This window comes from Macaca fascicularis, chromosome 12 (assembly GCF_037993035.2).
Source record: "Macaca fascicularis isolate 582-1 chromosome 12, T2T-MFA8v1.1".
In the NCBI taxonomy this organism is placed as follows: domain Eukaryota; kingdom Metazoa; phylum Chordata; class Mammalia; order Primates; family Cercopithecidae; genus Macaca; species Macaca fascicularis.
In genome coordinates, this window is record NC_088386.1 from 79,635,554 (window position 1) to 79,659,623 (window position 24,070).

The following is a 24,070-nucleotide window of genomic DNA, read 5'->3' on the forward strand; positions in this document are numbered from 1 at the left end:
AGGAAAAAAATATAATAATTATAGCCAGTAAGCTGAGCCTGATACAAAGGTCAGTATGACATGGACAATATTCCTCAAATCTGAGATGTAAGGTGCATTTTGAGTTCTTTGTATGAAGTCAGGTAATTTAATAATGTTCAATAAATTACTTGATTATTGATCTCAATGGTTTTTGATGTAAGAGATACAAATTCATAAGACAGAAGTAACGTAATTATTTCATGTGCTTCTAATGATACAAAGTCTTTGAGGGGTGACAAGTTTGCAGAAGCTGATAGGGCAAAGTGTGCATTAAATGAGAAAAAGTAGTAAATAAAGGGTTAGAGGGAACTGAAATAATATTACAGAAAAGCTATTTTTTACTTTTAAGGACATTGTTACATTACTATATAATACTTAATTTTATATAAAATTTAGCAATGAAAAATAGTCAATTTGAAATTTAAACAAGTATCTTTGAAGAAAACAGAGTTTCATATCTGTCTTCTTTAGATCTTTCAAAGAAAAAAGAAAAGTTGAAAGTGTACATGTTTTATTCTCTTTGCTCATTAATTTTTAAAGTCCCATCTTTGAAATGTCTGCTGTACAATGATGTTTCACCTGATTGGTTATGGCATACACATTATGGCATACACATGTGTGACATGTCATGTCACACAACATGCTGCTTCAGAGAGTTGATTAATTTTGAATACTTGGTTAGAGTTGAGAAAACATTGGTAGGTTGATTTTGGAATAAAGAATCTATATGGAATTAATAATGCAATCTACAAGTTCAAGCAAAAATTGCCTATGTGCAGCATTTATGTTAATCATAGAATCACTGAGGTGATTTGCCCAAAAGGCATATTGATAAGGTAGCTAAATTTTTTCAGACATCAGGGACATAATAATTAATGTTTCATTTATTTTCATCACGCTGAAAAATGCACTTGTAATCCAATATTTGGACAATATAGAAAACTTATTACTTTAGATATAGGCATTTCATAATTTTAGTTTAAACAATCTCTTTTTCAACAAGGATGATAAAAAAATGTAATAATGATTTATAACTTTCAGTATCTTTACAAGTACACAGGTTACCTGCATAATAATGGTATCACCTCATGACCTTTACTCCATTTGTGTCTTAAAATAGGGCTTTCTTTTGGATGCCTGTTAAATATATGTTACGATAGACCACCAAATTAATTAGCAGAAACTAGAAAGTTGCTTTAGATCACAATATTAAAACACCATATTGTTTGAAAAAGAAAAGTGAGAGAGGAAAAGGGAATGGAGGTAAGAGTAAACAGAAGCATTAAATTTAAAGTGAACAGGAGATGAAGGGGAAAAAAGTATGGTTTGTTGTGTTAGTCTTTTCTACTCCAAAGGTTTCTTTCCTTTCTTTCTTTTTCCTCCATTTATGACTACTTTTTTTATTACTTTTCATTTTACAGACTTCAGAGGCTAAGATTCTGAGGGGCATCTCTCCAGTCAGTGTACTAGATGTAGAAATCCTTTAACTCCAGCTTAAAAGTTTAAACATACTTCTATTGGGTCAAATTCCCCTAAACTTCCGACAGAAAAGATGAGCTCTCTGGGACATTTGGGACATTTGCCTTTATTGACAATGTACAAATAGAAAATTCATTTTTTTTTTCAATTTTGCAATTTAACAAAAGTTAATAGGTCTTTACTGAGAATAAGATAATAAGTTCACCTATGAAGTCTTAACCCAATAAGGGCTATTACCAAACATCAGTGAGATAGGCTTCATGAAATAGTGCAAATATATGCCAAAACCTGTGTTACATGTTCTTAAAAACAACGATTTGATAGAAGATAGCTAGCTTGGACAGTATGTCCAATCCAAAAGCTCTACCAAGCTGAAACATGGTTTCCATATGCCCACAATGTCATCTTCTATTTGTTGTCAATGCTTTCCAGCCAAAGACTATAAGAAATACACCTGTAGGTGAGCAAGTTGGGTTTATTAATCATTGCAGTGAGAAAAAATGCACATGGGGGGCACCCATGAGGCGTGTCAGTAAGAGGGTGTTAGAAAGGACTTAGAGAACTTAGACTTTGGTTGGGTGATTTGGGGCACAGTCCAATGAAACAGGGGTTCACTTTAAATTGAAAGCTTTCAGAGAGCAGAAACAATTTTATGGTGGTACATCTCACTAAATCTTATCCATAGACTGGGGACACTATAACAAAACTAAAATTGTAATTGATAAGTGGTCAGCAGTCACTCAATTTGCCTGAGATGAGGATGTTAGACATTTTTTGAGATTTGGACGTGTTGTTTGTGTTCAGACATGGTTATGGAGTTGTTTTGTTTTTGTCTTGATACACCGTGGTCACAGAATGGCCTTGTCTGTGGATAATCTTTGAAACTGTTCATCTTCAGCAGAACACCAATACCTTATGGTAATGCTGTTAGAGCCTGGATACCAGCTCTGGTTTTTGTTACACAGTGGTCCAGGACATAAGGTACAATTACTTCTCCCTAACGATGACAAAGACATGTTTTATTTCTTATCTCTTCTTTATCATAACATAAAATTCAGCTGCATGATAGCCACTAAATGACTAATAGGTGAATGAGACTGAATAAATGAATAAGTATTGAAATAGACACATAAACCAGAGGTTAGGCTAAAAAATGAGCTGAACAGGCAAAATGATCAGTCACTCAACCAAATATCCATTGGCACTGACTTGAACAAATTTTATTGAAACCAGGATGATTACAACAATAATAATAATTAATATTTGTTAATAATCTATGATAGTCTAGTCTGCTGCATAATCTATTCAATTCTCAAATGAGTTTTTAAAGTAAGATTCATTTTAACTTTAAAACTAGTCTGGAGAGGATCAGTTATTATCTCAAGGTCATTCAAATGATAAGGGTGAAGTTGGTACTCAAACCTCAAATCTCAGGTGTCCCACTCTCAAACTTCCATTCCTCTTTATCCTTGAACCTATTCTATTTTTATCCTGTTCCCTGTCATCAAAGCTGAATATACTGCAAATAGCCACCCAATTGCCGTATTCAATAGCCTCTTTTCAAAGATAGTATTACTTAGTTCTTCTATAGGTTTCAAACAGTACTGGATTCTTTTTTATATATTAATATATGGTTTATTGATCGTTATTTTTGAGGCAATATTTTGTTTGGCAAAAATTATTGTCATTTCCCACGTTGTGTTATTTATAGTTCCAAAGATTGAATTTTTAGATCAGATTTTAAAAGATCAGTTTCAAGAAGCTTGAGGTAGTTTGGGGCATTTTACATTTTTAAAAATCTCTAAAGGTTTAAAGGAAGTACAGTTTTGTACCACATAACGACATTTTAGCCAATGACAGACCACATACACAACGATGGTCCCATAAGATTATAATGGAGCTGAAAAATTGCTATTGCCTAGTGATGTTGCGGTTGTCCTAATGTCATAGAGCAACACAATCTTCACATGTTTGTTGTGATGCTGGCTTGAACAAACCTACTGTGCTGTCTGTCATATAAAGGTACAGCACATACAATTATGTACATAAAACTTGATAATGGTAATAAATGGCTGTTACTGGTTTATGTATTTTCTATACTATATTTTAATAGTTATTTTATTTTTTTAAATTTCAATAGGTTTTGGGGGAACAGATGGTATTTGTTTACATGAATAGCTATTTTAGGGGTGATTTCAGAGTTTTGGTGCACCCATCACCCAACTAGTGTACACCAGTGTACACTATAACCTGTGTGTAGTCTTATTTTTATTTTTATTTTTTTTTAGATGGGATCTTGCTCTGTCACCCAGGCTGGAGTGCAGTGGCACGATCTTGGCTCACTACAACCTCTGCCTCCCGGGTTCAAGTGATTCTCCGTCCTTAGCATCCTGAGGAGCTGGGATTACAGGCACATGCCACTATGCCTGGCTAATTTTTGTATTTTTAGTAGAGATGGGCTTTCACCATGTTGATCAGGCTGGTCTCAAACTCCTGAATTCAAGTGATCCGCCCACCTCGGCGTCCCAAAGTGCTGGGGTTACAGAAATTAGCCACTGTGCCTGGCCCACTGTGTGTAGTCTTTTATCCCTCAATCCTCTACACCCTTTCCCCAGAGTTCCTGAAGTCCATTGTATAATTCTTATGCCTTTGCAGCCTCATAACTTGGCTCCCATTTACGAGTGAGAAAATATGATGTTTGGTTTTCATTCCTGAGCTACTTCACTTAGAATAATGGTCTCTAATTCTATCTAGGTTGCTCAAAATGCAATTATTTTGTTACTTTTTATTACTGAGTAGTATGCCATAGTACACATACATATATATATACACTCATATATATATATAGTGATATATATATATATACATAATATATATATATCACATTTCTTTATCCACTCATTAACTGATGGCCATTGGGCTGGTTCCATATTTTTGCAATGGCAAACTGTCCTGCTAGAAACATGCGTGTGCAAGTATCTTTTTGTTATAGTGACTTCTTTTCCTCTGGAAACTTGGATTGCTGGATCAAATAGTAGATCTACTTTTAGTTCTTTAAGGAATCTCCACACTGTTTTCCATAGTGTTTGTACTAATTTACATTCCCACCTACAGTGTAAAAGTATTCCCTTTTTGCCACATCCATGCCAACATCCATTATTTTTTGATTTTTTGATTATGGCCATTCTTGCAGGAGTAGAGGTGGTATCACATTAAGATTTTCCTTTGCATTTCCTGATTATTAATGATATTGAGCATCTTTTCATATGTTTGTTGGCCATTTGTATATCTTCTTTACAAAATAGTCTATTCATGTCTTTAGCCCACTTTTTGATGAGATCGTTTGTTTTTTTCTTGCTGATGGTTTGATTTCCTTATACATTCCAGATATTAGCCCTTTATCAATTGTATGGATTGTGAAGATTTTCTCCTGCTCTGTGGGTTGTCTGTTTGCTCTGCTTATTATTTCTTTTGCTGTGCATATGCATTTTAGCTTAATTAAGTCCCATCTATTAAATTTTGTTTTTGTTGCATTTGCTTTTGGATTCTTGGTCATGAAGTCTTTGCTTAACCCATTGTCTACAGAGGTTTTTCCAATGTTGTGTTCTAGAATGTTTATTGTTTTAGGTCTGAGATTTAAGTCTTTGATCCATCTTGAGTTGATTTTTGTATCAGGTGAGAGGTGAGGATCCAGTTTCTTTCTTCTATATGTGGCTTGCCAATTATCCCAGCACCCTTTGTTGAATAGGGTGTTCCTTTCCCCACTTTATGATTTTGTTTGCTTTGTCAAAGATCAGTTGACTGTGAGGATTTGACTTTATTTCTGGGTTCTCTATTCTGTCCATTGGTCTATATGCCTATTTTTATACCAATACCGTGCTGTTTTGATGACTATGGCCTTATAGCATATTTAATAGTTTGTAGCAGGTAATGTAATGCCAGATCTGTCCTTTTTTCTTAGTCTTGCTTTGATTATGCGGGCTTATTTTTGGTTCCATATGAATTTTAGGATTTTTTTTTTCTAGTTTTGTGAAGAATGATGGTGGTATTTTGAATGAAATTGCATTTAATTTGTAGATTTCTTTTGGCAGTATAGTCATTTTCACAATATTGATTTTACCCATCCATAAGCATGGGATGTGTTTCCATTTGTTTATATCCTCTATGATTTCTTTCAGCAGTGTTTTGTAGTTTTCCTTGTAGAGGTCTTTCATCTCCTTGGTTAAGTATATTCCTAAGTATTTTATTTAATTTTTGCAGCTATTGTAAAAAGGATTGAGTTCTTGATTTGATTCTCAGCTTGGTCACTGCTGATGTATAGCAGAACTACTAGTTTGTGTATGTTAATTTTTTATACTGATATTTTGCTGAATTTATTTACCAAGTCTAAGAGCTTTTTGGATGAGTCCTTAGGGTTTTCTAGGTATAAGATCATGTCATGAATAAACAGCAACAGTTTGACTTCCTCTTTACTGATTTGGATACCCTTTATTTCTTTCTCTTGTGTGATTGCTGTGGCTAGGAATTCTAGTACAATGTTGAATAGAAGTGGTGAGAGTGGGCATCCTTTCTTGTTTCAGTTATCAGGCAGAATGCTTTCATCTTTCTCCCGTTCAGTCTAAAGTTGGCTGTGGATTTGCCATAGATGGCTTTTATTGCCTTAAACTATGTCCCTTCTATGCAAATTTTACTGAGAGTTTTAATCACAAAGGGATGCTAGATTTTGTCAAATGCTTTCTTTGCTTCTATTGATATGATCATGTGATTTTTGTTTTTAATTCTGTTTATGTGGTGCATCATATGTACTGACATGTGGATGTTAAACCATCCCTGCACCTCAGGTATGAAACCCACTTGAACATGGCGGATTATCTTTTTGATATGCTTTCGGTTTGCTAGTATTTTGTTGAGAATTTTTGCATCTGTGTTCATCAGGGATATTGGCCTGTAGTTTTTTATTTTTTTGTTATGTCATTTCTTGGTTCTGGTATTATTGATACTGGCTTCATAGAATGACTTAGGGAGGATTCTCTCTTTCTCTATCTTTTGGTATAGTGTCTATAGGATTGTTATCAATTCATCTTTGAATGTCTGATAGAATTCAGCTGTGAATCCATCCAGTCCTGGACTTTTTTTTTTGTTGGTAACTTTTTAATTACCATTTCAATCTTGCTGCTTGGTATTGGTCAGTTCAGAGTTTCTATTTCTTCCTGGTTTAATCTAGGAGGGTTGTATATTTCCAGGAATTTATCCATCTCCTCTAGGTTTTCTAGTTTATGCACATGAAGCTGTGCATAGTAGCCCTGAATGATCTTTTGTATTCCTGTGGTATTGGTTGTAATATCTCCTGTTTTATTTCTAATTGAGCTCATTTGTATCTTCTCTCTTTTTTTCTTGGTTAATCTTGCTAATGCGCTATCAATTTTATTTATCTTTTCAAAGAGCCAGCTTTTTGTTTTATCTTTTGCGTTTTTTGTTTCAATTTTATTTAGTCGTGCTCTGATCTTGCTTATTTCTTTTTTTCTGCTGGGTTGGGGTTTGGTTTGTTCTTTTTTCTCTAGCTCCTTGAGGTATGACCTTAGATTGTTTGTCTGTGCTCTTTCAGACTTTTTGATGTAGTCATTTAATGCTATGAACTTTCATCTTAGCAGTGTCTTTGCTCTATCCCAGAGGTTTGGATAGGTTGTGTGACTATTATCATTCAGTTCAAATAATTTTGTAATTTGCATCTTGAATTCATTGTTGGCCCAGTGATCATTCAGGGACAAGTTACTTAATTTCCATGTAATTGCATCATTTTATGGGTTCCTTTTTAAGTTGATCTCCAATTTTATTCCACTGTGGCCTGAGAGAGGACTTGCTATAATTTGGTTTTCTTAAATTTATTGAGACTTATTTTGTGGCCTATGATATCGTTTGTCTTGGAGAATATTCCATGGCTGATGAATACAATGTATATTCTGCAATTGTTGGGTAGAATGTTCTGTAAATATCTGTTAAGTCCATTTATTCTAGGTTATGGTTTAAGCCCATTATTTCTTTGTTGATTTTCTTTCTTGATGACCTGTCTAGTGCTGTCAGTGGAATATCAAAGTCCTTGCTATTATTGTGTTGCTATCTATCTCATGTCTCAGGTCTAGTAGTAACTGTTTTATAAATATGGGAGCTCCACTCTTAGATGCATATATATTTAGAATTGTGATATTTTCCTATTTGACTAGTCCTTTTATCATTATATAATGTCCTTCTGTCTGTTTTAACACTGCTGTTGCTTTAAAGTTTGTTTTTTCTTATATAAGAAGGGCTAATCCTGCTCATGTTTGGTGTCCATTTGCAATGAATATCTTTTTCCACCCCTTTACCTTAAGTTTATGTGAGTCCTTAGGTATCAGGTGAGTCTCTTGAAGATGGTAGATAATTTGTTGGTGAATTCTTATCCAGTCTGCCATTCCATATCTTTTAAGTGGAGTATTTGGGCCATTTACATTCACTGTTAGTACTGAGATATGAGGTACTATTCTATTCGTCTTGCTATTTGTTGTCTGAATTCCTTTTTTTTTCATTATTTTGTTGTTTAATAGGTCCTGTGAGACTTACGCTTTAAGGAGATTCTATTTTTGTATATTTTTGATAGAGACAGGAGACAGCCAAATGCCACCCAGGCCATTGTGAAAAGGGAGTTTGCCTAAACATGGCCACAGTGAAAAATTCCATCCTTTAACACACGCACAGTAAGGAAAATAAATTAATGTGGAGTGACTCAGACTAAGGGCCTGCCTGGGCATGGGGAGAATGGGGTGGAGCCACCGGGAATTTGTGTTTTATGCACGGAGGGGATCCTGGCCTCTTCAGCTCCTGTGTGGTGGCCTGGTATTCAATATGTGAGGTAGGAGCCTGTTGGCAGGAGCCCCTCCACCACCCCCCCTTTTTTTTTCTCTGAGAGCTTTCTTTTAATTAATTCCACTCTCCTCACCTTTCAATGTGTCAATATATCTAATTTTTCCTGGTCTTGAGACTAGAACATGGATTTTAACTGAACTAAGGAGCAAAATATCCTTCAATATTTTGAGGATTTGTTTCAAGATTTAGAGCTACTTTTCGCAGCTCTTGTAGTACTGGCTTGATAATGGGAAATTTTCTCAGCATTTGTTTGTCTGAAAAAGACGATCTTTCCTTCATTTATGAAGCTTAATTTCACTGGATACAAAATTTTTGGCTGATAATTTTTTTGTTTAAGGAGGCTAAAGATAGGATGCCAATCCCTTCTAGCTTGAAAGGCTTCTTCTGACAAATCTGCGTTAATCTGATAGGCTTTCCTTTATAGGTTACCTGGTACTTCTATCTCATAGCTCTTAAGATTCTTTCCTTCATCTTGACTTTACTTAACCTGATGACTATGTGCCTAGGTGATTATCTTATCTTTTTGCAATGAATTTCCAAGGTGTTCTTGGAGCTTCTTGTATTTGGATGTCTAGATCTCTAGCAAGGCTGGGGAAATTTTCCTTGATTATTCCCTCAAATATGCTCTCCAGACTTTTAGATTTCTCTTCTTCCTTGGGAACACCAATTATTCTTAGGTTTGGTCATTTAATGTAATTCCAAACTTTTTGGAGGCTTTGTTTATTTTTTTAAATTATTTTTTCTGTGTCTTTGTTGGATTTGGTTAATTGAAAAGGCTTGTCTTTGAGCTCTGAAGTTCTTTCTTCTACTTGTTTGGTTCTATCACTGAGACTTTTCAGCGAATTTTGCAATTCTCTATTCATTTCCAGAAGCTGTGATTATTTTTTATTTATGCTATTTATTTCACTGGAGGTTTTTCCATTTGTATCCTGTATGTTTTTTGTTAATTTCTTTAAGTGGGACTTTACCTTTCTCTGATGTCACCTTGAACTACTTAATAGTCAATTTTCAGAATTCTTTTTCTGGAAATTAAGAGATTTCTTCTTGGTTTGGATCCATTGCTGGTGAACTAGTGTGATCTTTTGGGGGTGTTAAAGAAACCTGTTTTGTCGTATTACCAAAATTGCTTTTCCGGTTCCTTCTCATTTGGGTAGACTATGTCAGAGGGAAGCTCTGGGACTCAAGGGCTGCTGATCAGATTCTTTTGACCCACAGGGTGCTCCCTTGTTGTGGTTCTCACTTCTATCCCCAGGAGTGGGGCTTCCAGAGAGACAAACTGCAGTGGTTATTATTTCTCTTCTGGATCTAGGCACCCAGTGGAGATGCCAGGCTCTGGGTTGGCACTGGAGAGTGTCTGCAAGGAGTCCTGTTTAAAGCTGATTGCTTTAAGTGTGGCATGCCCCTCCTTGTCACATGACACACTGACTCCCCTTGCCTTCTGCCATTAAGTTGAGCAGATACCAGTGCAGTAGTATACTTCTTGTTTTTTGTTTGTTTGTTTGTTTGTTTGTTTTGGAGACGGAATCAGGATCTGTCATCCAGGCTGGAGTGCAGTGTCCTGATCTTGGCTCACTGCAACCTCTGCCTCCCGGGTTCAAGCAATTCTCCTGCCTCAGCCTCCCGAGTAGGTTGGACTACAGGTGCACACCACCACCCCCAGCTAATTTTTCCATTTTTAGTAGAGACAGGGTTTCACCATGTTGGCCAGGCTGGTCTTGAACTCCTGGCCTCAGGTGATGCACCCACCTCGGTCTCCCAAAATGCTGGGATTACAGGCATGAGCCACCGCACCCAGCCACATGCTTCTTGTAAGGCCTGCAGAACTATGAGCCAAATAAATTTCTTTTCTTTATAAGTTATCTAGTCTCAATTATTCCTTTATAGCAACACAAAATGGACTAACACAGATAGATAGATAAGATAGATAGATGATAGATAGATAGATACAAAGCTCTCTCTCTGTGTATATATATGTGTGTATATATATATATAAATATGCAGTTATATATACATATGTTAGATACATTTGTGTGTCTATATTTATAAATAACACCTTTCACTAAATGTTTTTGTTTTATCTTTCTCCAGCTCACTTAAATGAGTTCACAGAGTTGCCTGAACACAAACTTTAGAGGCGAGAGCAATACTGATTCTTATTTCTCATACTCAGTTGGTGATAAAAACCTATCATTTCAACCTCTCACATACCTGCCATCATTCAGGGTACTTACAAGTGCCTCCATACAGATATTCATCTCTTCAGTAAAATTTAACTCTTCTTACTGTATTTAAAGCACAGATCTGATTCAGGTTTTTTCCCCACTAAATTCTTACCCTTTTCTAGGCTTATAAGATAGTTAACCATTTAATCCTAACCTGACATCGCAAATTTATTGTCATTGCTTTTCCTCCAATTGTGATCTCTACCAAAGTATATGCTTAACCTAACTAAGCCCTATCATTTTCTCTTTACCATTTCTTCCATGTGGATTCCCCTGTCTTTACTTGGCCTCTTGGAAAATTCCTACTCATGTTAAAACACAAGATTTATGAAATGCTCCTAATTTCCTAACATTCTATTAAGCCCTTTATATAAAATTTCTTATTTAATCTTCAAAGCTACTTTATGGCAAAAACACTTTTGCATTTCCATTATACAGAGGAGGGAACTACAGACTAATGTGGATAAAAACCTTGCTCATGGGCATACCATTATCATGTAGTAAAGTTTGTATTTGAACTCATACTTTTTACTATAAGCTATATTAGTCACTTCCAGTGCCAACTCATACAGTTTTTCCTCTGTAAATTCATTTGTATTTGCCCTCTTCGCTTGCCATAATAATTATTATATCCCCTTGACCACAGAACATACTTCTAAGCTTCTACTGTAGAATTTGTATATTTACATGTAATTGCTGTGTCTAGTAATTAAAATTGAGTATCTTGATAGCAGCCATTGTATCTTATTTGTATTTAAATCCAACAATAGTGCATGGTAGATAGTAAGTTTTGTTGAATGAAAACTAAAGAGATGACCCAAAATAAAAGAAAGTATAATATTTTGGTGACTAACATAAAACAGTTATCAAGTGTTTATTTTCTAGTTTGAAAACAATGGTAAAACACAAAAGAAAAATATTATTTATTTTCATTTAAAAGATTTTATATGAACTGTATGAATCCTTTATCCCTTTTTTCTAACATTCTAAACCCCATCTCTGAAACCTACCTAAAAATAAAATTCATGTAAAATGAAGAATAGGAAATAGTGCCTTAAAAATTTCTAGCATTGATTTATATTAGTCTTTTGAATTACTTTTAAAGTGTTCAGTTAAACCACTGTTTTGGAATTTTTTTAGCATATGAATTTTCTTGACAAACCATGTTGTGACATTTATAAAAAATATTATACCAGAAATTCAGAGTTGCAATGTCAAAAGTTGTTTTAAAACATCCATGAGTAGATAGACAACCAATTACATTCTTGTAGTTTTCATCTACTGACCATTGTACATTATTATTTGGGGAAAGGATTATCCATGACATAGAAATATCACTCTTTTCAGTAACTCTTCTCAAAGCCTGAGACATTTTCAGACTCTAATCACCTGGAAAGTGAAACACCAATTTTTCTCTAAGTTGACAGGAAAATAACTTCTGTAACAGGTGCAAGGATCAATACAGAAGTTATATAGTACACAAAGTTTACCTCTTTTTACCTCAAAAACTTCACTGTGGCCTCTGTGCTACTGGATAGTAAAAACTAAACTAAATAAACTAAAAAGCAAAGAAACCAGTGTTGTAGGTGGGCTGGTTCAGGTTCTTGACTTTGCCACTCAACGTTATGCACATGTACCCTAGAACTTAAAGTATAATTATAATAATAAAAAAAGAATTTGTGAGTCCAAAGTAAAAGTAAGCAAAGAATTTTATTGCAAAGTAAAAGTAACACTCTGAGAGGCAGAGCATCTTATATGTCTGTAAAGATTCTAAAACACAACTTCTAATATCTGGCTTCCATCAAATTATCGAAAAATACATATTCTGTGTCTTCTTCCTGAACCTAATGGTTCAGAATTATTAAAAAAGGTACCCAGATATTGTATGTAGTTTTATTCCAACTCAGTATTTCAAACACTTATGCATGAATGCTCTTATGCTTTACTGTAACCTATTTAGGATGGAAAACAAATGAGAAATCAAAAGAACTGTTACACTACCAGCCAAGTACATTGTACTTCCTACTATGAAGATTACCTTGATATATTGAAAGAAATAAGAATTAAGCCTATTTAATGATTTTAAATTATCAGTCACAAAAATGACGTTTATCCTTTTCTCCATCTATGACTGGGACTGTCACTATTTGTGCTAAACCTGTTTCATTAACTCCTATCTGAACTAATTAAAGGGACGGGCTAAGTGGACATTTGTCTGGAGTAGTCAAACATCACTCAATTGTAAAGAAATGGAGAAAATTGATGAGACCTCCTCTCAGAAGAGTTCTGGGTATGTTTGGTAGTAATCATTTGATAAACTGCTTGCTGGTTATATGGGGCAGCAGTGAAGTGGACTGATGACACAGAACACCTAAGGGTAAAGGACAGATTTTTGTATGCTTACTTGATAACCATCCCTCTGACACATCTCAAACAGGCATAGTCTATTATTGATCTGGAATAATAGTTTGATATGCAATTTTTAATTAATCATAGCTCTTCCTATATTGGAATTTAGAATAATTAAGAAAAAGTCTATGGAATACTACTTTATACTATTGAGAGGGTAAATATTTCAAATAGCTAAAGTTTTTTTAAATGGTAATCATTCATGAATCGTGTATGCTTATTTTCTTTAACCAAATTTATATTGTATATATAAAATAATTTGTGTCATTTTGTTGGGGGTATTAAAATTGTTCGAGAAGACAACTTTTCCAAAAATCTGTAAGCATAATGAACCCTTAAAATTAACAGTACAAGCTACTTACAAATAATTTCTATCCATTCATTAGGGTAAGCTATTTCAAACTTATGTTGGGAAGCATTTCTACAGCCCATATTTGAGCTAATCTTCATATCTGAAGGTTAAAAAGCTTGAGATGTAAAGAATCTTGCAAATATGTGCTGAATACCTTGCTATTTTTAATGTCTGAATATCAATTTTTTATCTTAATATTTTCCAAAATTTTTAAATTTTTAATGTAAGTACTAATTTGATATGTTTAGGTTGTATTTTGTGATTTATTTTACATATGTATATTTTAAATTTCACTATTTTGCTGAAGTTAAGAAAACTCATGGTACCAAGATGAATAATATACCCAGCCTCATCTTGGTATTGTTTCAGAAAGAAATCAGATGGTTTGTGATTATTTCTTGCTATGATGTTTGCTTGCAATATTTCATTACTCACTACTATGATATTGGAGGATACCATCTTGATGTCAATAAACTTGTCTATGTTTCTGCAAATCAGACTAGCTCTCTCTTACCCTAGGACCCCAAGGATCCTATAACTAGTAAGCAGATATTTTTAAATATATATTAATGTTGAATTGTTCAAAATGTTATTGATTATTCTACTTCTTTGTGGTTGCTGCTTGGGTAAAATTATAGCCAAATTAACTGAAATAAATATTGAACATTCTCCCTAAATATTTTTAAACATTGTTTTATTAATATACAAATTTATTAGATCAGTAAAAGATACTTACTACTCTTTGTCCTTAAATATCCCTTTTTTATATAATATGTGAATTACTGCCTCAGGAATATAATATTCTAGCCTGCACTATTCTGTACCTTTCAGGATATTGAACACAATGACACTTTGACTTTTATGCTCATTTAAAGTATTGACTATTTTATTAAAGAAAATGACACAGCATTTCTTTACAGACACTTAGTTTTTGTTTGCTGATTTCACTCTTATCCTATTTGATCAGAGAATCATGATCTTTCCTGACATCACATTTTATATTCATAGAGAATTATTATTATTATTATTATTATTATTATTATTATTATTATTTTTGAGACGGAGTCTTGCTCTGTTGCCCAGGCTGGACTGCAGTGGCCGGATCTCAGCTCACTGCAAGCTCCGCCTCCCGGGTTTACGCCATTCTCCTGCCTCAGCCTCCCGAGCAGCTGGGACTACAGGCGCCCGCCACCTCGCCCGGCTAGATTTTTGTAGTTTTTAGTAGAGACGGGGTTTCACCGTGTTAGCCAGGATGGTCTCGATCTCCTGACCTCGTGATCCGCCCGTCTCGGCCTCCCAAAGTGCTGGGATTACAGGCTTGAGCCACCGCGCCCGGCCGAGAATTATTTTTTACAGTGTCATCAGTGAAATTTTTAAAATGGACTTTACAGTTAGGTGTAAACACAATCTAGTTCCCCATAGTCACTGTGAAGTTTTTATTTAACCATTTAACTGAATACACTTTTTGTAAAATTTTATTCACCTTCTCTTGAATTTGGATTGTGTAAGTTTTATGTTTCAGATATCTTCTATGAAAATAAAAGTAATTTTACATAATATGACAACAAATGACTTCAACAAAGGGCTGTGGTTCATAATATATTTTTACTAAAGGTTAGAAAACAGCAGAGGGTAGTTGGGAAAATGAAAAAGGAGCAGCTTTCTACTGAATACCAGATAACTTTCAAAAAATTTATTGGTCTTTATTCTTTATAGAGAAACTTGTACAAACTATGAAGCCCCAAGTTCCATAACTGTGATTATCTTCCTTAGCCTTGCTTTGTCCTTCAAGGCCTTTCTTTTATATTTCCCCTTATTTAAGTTCTTCTCTTGGCTCTACAGTTAATAGGATAAAAATGGAAACCTCTCTCCTCTTATTATCGATCCCAATACTAACCTCCTTCTTCTACACTATGCAAATGGGACCATTTGTTTCATCACCCCAAATACATGTTTTTATGACTTGCAAACTAAGAAGACATCTACCATGAATAGCAATACATTTACAACTACAAAGACTTGATAATTGATTGGATATAGAATTAGAGGAAGCATTAAGAATAATTTTTAGATTTCTGGAACTGAGCACTTTGGAGTTCTTTATTGAAATAGGCAGTATAACCAAAAGCAATTTTGGGGAGATGATGAAATCAGTTTGAATGCATCAATTTTTGAAGTATTGAATGGATTACTGTAGGGCTGGAATTTTACCTGGCTGGGGCTGCAGATGATAATGGGGCAAATAATTTGAGAGTATTGGCAAAAGAATAGTTGGTTAGAGCAAAGGATTTGAGAGTATCGGCAAAAGGATAGTTGGTTGAAGCAATGTGACACAAGGTCTGAGCTATTTAGGGAAGCAGGTGAAAACTAAATGGAATTAATAGGAAAATGTAAATAGGTAAAGGAACTAAAGATTTCAGTATGCTTAAAGAACAAATAGATAATGTGAGAGTTGGAAGAATGAATGCTAGTTTCAGGATTTCATAAATACTTCTGGGAGATGACTAAATACTTTCAGTCATGGAGATGACTGAAAATATAACCGACGTTGTTAGTGTTACAAAAGTAAGCAGAGTAAATAGCTGAAAATCTGGAAATGTTATTTTGCATTATCAAAGGACACCAGAATGATGACAAGATTTAAGTTAGAAAAGAAGTATTTGAATAATGAGAAGCCATGCAATTGACTGATGAAAATGATAATAAGAGAAATATCTCATTTATTAGATTGAGCTTAATTTCAAAGTAGGTTTTATCTAGTGTTGTTGGAGCATCAGTGATCTGGAAGTTGCACTGAGTATTCACGGGCATGCTAAGACCACTTCAAGCCCCAAATTAATGGAGTATAGAAGAATGAGTGGAGTCCAATTTAGAGAGTGGATAGGAAAGCAATCCCTCAGGAAAAAAGCTAGAATTCTTTTTTGAGAAGAAGGAACAGTATATGCATAAACTAGTGGTCTACACAATGTATTTTTGAAGATAGTAGTATCAGAGGACAAAGAAGAAAAGTGGGGAAGGAGGCAGACAGTGGAAATCTGGCTTAGATACAAGAAATCACAGGCCATATATAGATGAATGCATGGGGAGATGGACATATCAGCAGGCGGGGGAATTACTTTAGGAAAATGGCCAAAGATGGTGTTGACATGTTGTTTGCTGTAGTGATCTGGCTTTACAAGTAAGTACTTCATCATTCTCTAAAGAGATGGGATAAATTTTACCTTTGTTGAGAAAATGTCCCTCACCCTGGTAGCAGCAATAATGGGGCTAATTATTTTACAGGATCCTCACCATAATTAGCATATAGCACATACCTAGGAAATTTTGATTATATTCATTAAATCATTATGAATATTTATTAAATACTTCTATTACAGACACCATTGTAGAGATTACAGTTACAACAATTAGCAAGGCAAACAAGGTCCTGGCTCCCAAGGAGCTAAGCCTATGGAGCACATACTGATGTGAAAGTGCCCCTCTCTCTGGCAGGAAGTTGGAAATGAACTGTTGGCCAAAGTCCTTGAGTAACAAGAGACTTGAGTTTCTTGAGAAAAACTCCCTAGGCCCACTGAGGAGGAGGGATTAGCTAAACATTTTCTCATATGTTAAAAAGAAACTGGGCCAGGCGCGGTGGCTCACACCTGTAATCCCAGCACTTTGGGAGGCCAAGATGGGCAGATCACGAGGTCAAGGGATCGAGACCATCCTGGCCAACGTGGTGAAACCCCGTCTCTACTAAAAATACAAAAATTAGCGTGGTGTGGTGGCACACGCCTATAGTCCCAGCTACTTGGGAGGCTGAGGCAGGAGAATCACTTGAGCTGGGGACATGGAGGTTGCAATGAGCTGAGATCATGCCATTGCACTCCAGCCTAGGTGACAGGGCAAAATTCCATCTCAAAAAAAAAAAAAAAAGAAATTGACTACTTTCAGAGAATGATAATTCTGCTTCTTAATTTTTAAAAAAGTGTATACAATGCATTCATGCCATGGATATAAGGCTAATTGTTTATGGTTCCTATAGTGTTATGCCCAGACCGTTTATTCCCCGAAGAAGACCACCAGAGTCCAGAGTCAAAGCTAAGCAGCAAGGATCTTTATTACAGGTTCGAACCTGGAACTCTCCCTCGCTCGTGAAACGAGACGGGCAGGAGAGCTCCCCCACTCAGCTCCGAACAATGTTATATAGTCTAAGAAAAGTGGGCATAGAGTTATTATACAAATCAGATATATGATTGGCTAGTGTTTGAACAAGGCGATTTGGCTAACTATGATTGGTTCCCGCCATTTCTGATATTTTGGTTCAAACTTTGAGGCGGGAGAGCAGGTTTATGGCAGCAAGAGTTTATCTTACTTAAACACGTCTTGTGACCTTGCCTCAGAACTTACAAAATCTCTGGTATGTGCAAAACAAAATCTCTGGTACGTGCAGAAAACCAGGTACTCACAGAACTTACGAAATCTCTGGTATGTGCAAAGATTAGAGAGCAGAACAAGGGTGTAGCGGGTGGGGGGCGGGTACACATCTATCTTTGTGTCCTTTCAATAGCAGTCTGAATTTTAATAAGGGGCGGGAACAGAATTCTGTTTTCTTTGTTTTGGAAGCTGCAAGAAGTTGATTCTATAATGTAGAGACATTGTTAATAGTAGGTGGTGGAAAAGTTAAAGGTCTACATCTCTTTACACTGTTACTTGGGCAAGCATACTGAGTCTTGTGCGAGATATTCCAGTGAATCTTAAATACGAGATAGAACATATGCTAATGTTTTCATTTGTAGGTATTTAGACACTTGTATGGCTTAATTAATATTTTTCTTCCATATTTGTTTTCTTACATTGATGCTCATAAAATTTTTGAATAGAATGATAAGTAACATTTTTTTCCATGTCATTTTCATGCCATTCATTTAATATTTTTTTCATAACTGATTGGAAGTTTTCTGGGTAAAAATTACTTATTTATTTAATAGGTAACAAAATATTTTATTAAAGAAAGTACTGGTTGGTTATTTTAATACTTTGTTTTGAAGATAATCAAGTCAGCTTTATCTTTCCATTCTACCGCCACTTTTTCTTATACTCTTTTCTCTCTTTTTCTTAATCTATACCTGTGTATATGAGGAGTGAGCAGAGAAGGGATGGAAAATATATTGCCACCCTCCCATCTTATGGCATATTGTCAGACTTTTTTGTGAAATTTCTCCTGCATTGGGAAGTATTCGATCTCTACTTGAAAATCAAGGTGCAATTTGAAATAGTCATAATGTGAATAATGACTTATATTACTACACAGAGTTTTTATTCTTTCTAAAGTGGTGAATCTCATATTCCTGTTGTCTTCTGCTATAGATGATACATTAGAGGGATATGAAAAATTTCCAAGGGAAAAAGTATTTTTTTCTAAGAAACCCAGAATACATTCAATTTCACTTTCATTATATTACATTGTTGCATATTTTATTAATTGAATAATAAAATTATTAAATATCTGTATGCATGGATATCTATATACAAGAAGATGGAGAGATTATGTGAACATTCCTAAATTATCTGATACACCTGTGTTCCTGATTTCTTATTAAAACGCAGTTTCATAAAATGGTCATTTATTTTCACCTAAGTACTCACATTAAAGAAATAGCTCCATGCTCTTTAAAAGACTACGTGCTGCTTTCCGGACCTGGCAGAGCAGGAGGCGCCATCATGGGAGTTGACATCTGCCACAACAAGGACCGAAAGGTTCGCGGCAAGGAGCCCAAGAGCCAGGATATCTACCTGAAGCTGTTGGTCAAGTTGTACAGGTTTCTGGCCAGAAGAAGCAATTCCACATTCAACCAGGTTGTGCTGAAGAGGTTGTTTGTGAGTCGCACCAACCGGCCGCCTCTGTCCCTTTCTGGGATGATCCGGAAGATGAAGCTTCCTGGCTGGGAAAACAAAACGGCCGTGGTTGTGGGGACCATAACGGATGACGTGCGGGTTCAGGAGGTGCCCAAACTTAAAGTATGTGCACTGCACGTGACCAGCCGGGCCCGCAGCAGCATCCTCAGGGCAGGGGGCAAGATCTTCACTTTCGACCAGCTGGCCCTGGACTCCCCCAAGGGCTGTGGCACTGTCCTGCTCTCTGGTCCTCGCAAGGGCCTAGAGGTGTACCGGCGTTTCGGCAAGGCCTCAGGAACCCCGCACAGCCACACCAAACCCTACGTCCGCTCCAAGGGCCGGAAGTTCGAGCGTGCCAGAGGCCGACGGGCCAGCCGAGGCTACAAAAACTAACCCTGGATCCTACACTCTTATTAAAAAGATTTTGAATGCCGACAAAAAAAAAAAAAAAAAAAAAAAAAAAAGAAAAAGAAAAGAAGGCCGGGCGCGGTGGCTCAAGCCTGTAATCCCAGCACTTTGGGAGGCCGAGATGGGCGGATCACGAGGTCAGGAGATCGAGACCATCCTGGCTAACACGGTGAAACCCCATCTCTACTAAAAAATACAAAAAACTAGACGGGCGAGGCGGCGGGCGCCTGTAGTCCCAGCTACTCGGGAGGCTGAGGCAGGAGAATGGCGTGAACCCGGGAGGCAGAGCTTGCAGTGAGCTGAGATCTGGCCACTGCACTCCAGCCTGGATGACAGAGCCAGACTCCGTCTCAAAAAAAAAGAAAAAGAAAAGAAAAGACTATGTGCTTATCATCAGTATAGTGGCACTGGCTTTATTATTTTCTAATATTTTTTAGAAATTAATAAAGCTAAATTAATTTCAAAAATTTTAAATTTTAATCCTGACAAAACAAAAATTCAAAAACTTTAGCAACCACTTAGAAAAGCCAGGATAATAGACTTAAATATTATATTTTTAAGTGTTATTACTTAGGGTATTTGGGTGGAAATACTTCTTCTAACCTTAAAAATGCTAAATTCCCTTTGTTTCCAAACTGAACAAATGTTATTAATGTGAAATGCCACTTTAATAAACAGGTCTATGTTTATTATCTCCGTTACTGAGACTCTGTAGACTAAAGATTTTTTTTTTTTTTTTTGAGACGGAATCTCGCTCTGTCTCCCAGGCTGGAGTGCAGTGGCGTGATCTCCGCTCACTGCAAGCTCCGTCGCCTCCCGGGTTCACGCCATTCTCCTGCCTCAGCCTCCAGAGTATCTGGGACTACAGGCGCCTGCCAGCTCTCCCGGCTAATTTTTTTTTGTATTTTTAGTAGAGATGGGGTTTCACCATGTTCGCCAGGATGGTCTCGATCTCCTGACCTCGTGATCCGCCCGCCTCGGCCTCCCAAAGTGCTGGGATTATAGGCGTGAGCCACCGCGCCCGGCCAGACTAAAGATTTTTTGAAAAAATAAATCTGTTCTTGAATTTAACTCTTAAGGACAGGGTTCATGGTATTGAAATGGCATAACTATCATATGATAAGTATAATGATACATATTGATAATATGTTAAAATTTTCAAATAATTATATAAAATTATTCCCAGGTTCACACAATCCTTTGTGGGCAATAAATATGTCACAAATATGAACGAGATGGCCAGGTAAAAATGATGTGCACCAGGGCAGGTGCTGTGGCTCCTGCCTGTAATTCCAGCACTTTTGGAGGCAGAGGCAGGTAGATCACCTGAGGTTAGAAGTTTGAGAGCAGCCTGACCAACATGCTGAAACTCCGTCTCTACTAAAAGTACAAAAATTAGCCGAGCATGGTGGTGGGCGCCTGTTATCCCAGCTAGTCGGGAGGCTGAGCAGGAGAATCATTTCAATCCGGGAGGCAGAGGTTGCATTGAGCCGAGATTGTGCCACTGCACTCCAGCCTGGGTGACAGAGCAAGACTCTGTTAAAAAAAAAAAAAAAAAAAAAAAAGATGTGCAGCTGTAGTCCCAGCTGCTCGGGAGGCTGAGATGGAAGAATAATTTGAGCCCAGGAGTTCCAAGCCCTCCTGGGCAACATACTGAGACTGTCTAAAAAAAATTATTTTTAATGATAGTGATAGTACTTATGCCCAAGTGAAGGACACGTGTCTCCTCCTAAGTGCATTGGAATTAGAATTTTAAAAGATAAATATTCTGCTAGTCATTTACACACTGTTCCCATCACTTTGCTAATTCTACATCATTCTTTACTACCATTTTAAAAGTTTCTCTGTGAAGTGGCAAATTTTGGGACTAAACACATGTTTCTATTTGAAAAAAAATTATTTTTTCACTCAAAATACAAAGGCATACACTTGTATGTGATTCTTGTGAATATACAATCTTCTCTCTCTACTTGATGTGACTTTTCTAGAAGGACTTTGAGGCATGAATATGAATCAGGCCATTTTTGCTTCCCAGTATTCTTCCTTACATCTGGGTCAGAATACATCATCATCACGATGTTTGAGCCGACTCTTCAAATAGAACATATTGTTATAATAATTACCAAGCCCTAGCCTCTTATATTTGAGCTGCTCTCCTAAGTAAGAATTTGATTCATAACATATTGTAGGAATCTATGCATTTTAATTGTCCTTCTCTATAACCTGACTATGAAGCACTCCAATGTCAAGGATGTTGAATAATTCATCTCTGTCTTCTAGCACTTACTGCAGTTCCTTGCATATGATAATTCTACTTACAATTTATTGAAAATCTTCTCTATGCTAGGCACTTTGGTAATTACTCAATGTAACCTTAGCTAATTAATAAATTAATGAATGAAAGTTGAGTTAGTACTTCATGTTTGATGGCTAGAAGAAAAAGAAAAAGATTCATTTGTTCCATTCTGAGGGTGAAAGGACTGGTGTAATTGGAAATGGGTGCAGATAGTAGCAGACTCACAGTGTCGGGCCGGACTTAGTATCTGCTAGTCTGATGCCCATAAAGGAGAAAACCACTGCAAGAGAAGAAACCATTGGAAAAATACCACTTGTGGAAAATGCATTACTGCAGTTTTAAATAAGTTTATGGAATTTAACAGATAAATATTACTATAGAACAACATATTTCAAAATCGAAATAAAATATAATAGCATTAGACTGTTGGGCAATAATTATTCATAGATATCTATTATTTCTATGCATCTTAAGAATGAGGCACTTTTGAAAAGGCAGTCTCATGCATACAATCTTTGACCAGCATGAGGCCACAAACATTTGCTTTATATAAAACATTTATTTTATATAAAACTCCCATTATAAAACTTTTGTGTTCTCTAAGTTCAAGGTCCCTAGGAACTTCTGCAAAGCAACTCACTATTTATATAATTTAATCCTCTTCATGGTACCCTTTACAAATTGCGGAAAGGTGACTAGTACAAAAGAATAATGATATACTAGCTACTGATATTGATCTGTGTAATAAAGTATTTTCTGCCTCTGACTGAGGAGTCTTGTGTCTCTACCATAATCTGTGAAACTGTGGCCATCTCACATGACAACCTGCGAGTAGAGTAAAATCTCAGTCCCTTCAGAGCTCTTGACATAGACCTGCCTGGAATTAGGTGTTCATTAACATTAGCCATGTTTGACAATACCCTACCATCTTTTCTTAGTATCTTTTTCCAGCTCTGAGAATTTTAAAATAAATGGGTAAATGTAACAAATACTAATTAATACTTCTCAATGATGGCATAATTGCCAGAAAAATCATCCACTTTGGTATCACTGTATAACTCTTAGAGAGGAAAATATGACATGAAAGTAGGCTGGAGTAGAAAATTCACCATGGATTTAGATATTGATCTACATTCATATTTTAAGGACATAAGTAAGGCAAGTAATAACTGTAGTAATCTACATAAGTAATGGAAAGACTGTTTTGATACTTGCATAAAGGTATTTGAAATATAATTATTAAAATATACAGAAGTTTTAAAATCAATACATATATGTGATACACTTTAAAAATCTGTGGGTTGTGGGCTCAGGATAATTTTATTTAATTTTCCTTACTGAAATAAAAAAGATCTACTAAGAATGAGTATTCCTGTGTAATGAGAAAAAAAGTTTTTAAAGAGTTTCTATGCTGAATATTTTAAATATCCACACATTACTGAAATCTGTAGACCACAGAGCATGGCAGATTCTCATGTTGGAATTGTGAAGTTAAATATTGTTGAGTTACTGCAACGGAGCATATGTTTGTGACTTAGTCTCTCACCTCTAATAATAGTCTTGTTATAATTGCACTGCAAAAAGTGTTGGTTTTAAAACATCAGATTATTAGGGAAAAATGCAATAAAATATTCTAAAATATTTTAATACTTACAAACACTTAAAAACCATAAAGAAGGCTTTAAAGCAACTGTCTTTTAATTCCTTTTTAAATGTTCTATTTAAAAATTTTTCTCTGCCTTTTCAATGCAATACTTAATATATTTAAGCAGCAATTTCAAAGAAATACTTTTCTGGTTATTCTATTTGAAGGGTCTTTAACAATATAATATAGTGTATACACTACAATTCTTTAAAGGAGCTTGGAAGATATAGTGTATGTATAGAGCCAGTCCAAGTCCCAAAACTGAAGAACTTGGAGTAGTCTGGTGTTCGAGGGCAGGAAGCATCCAGCACAGAGGAAAGATATAGGCTGGGAGGCTATCCCAGTCTGGTCTTTTCACATTTTTCTGCCTGTTTTATATTCCAGCTGCACTGGCAGCTGATTAGATGGTGCCCACCCAGATTAAGGGTAGGTCCCCTTTCCCAACCCACTGACTCAAT

The 24,070-nt window shown here is 35.9% G+C and overlaps 1 long non-coding RNA gene and 1 pseudogene across 28 annotated transcripts in view; both read left to right on the forward strand.

Annotated features, from left to right (window-relative positions):
* LOC102144663 (uncharacterized) overlaps positions 1-24,070 on the forward strand; it is a 432,084-nt gene that overhangs the window by 91,585 nt on the left and 316,429 nt on the right. The window lies entirely within an intron of this gene.
* Positions 19,056-19,738, forward strand: LOC102143398 (large ribosomal subunit protein eL18 pseudogene; annotated as a pseudogene).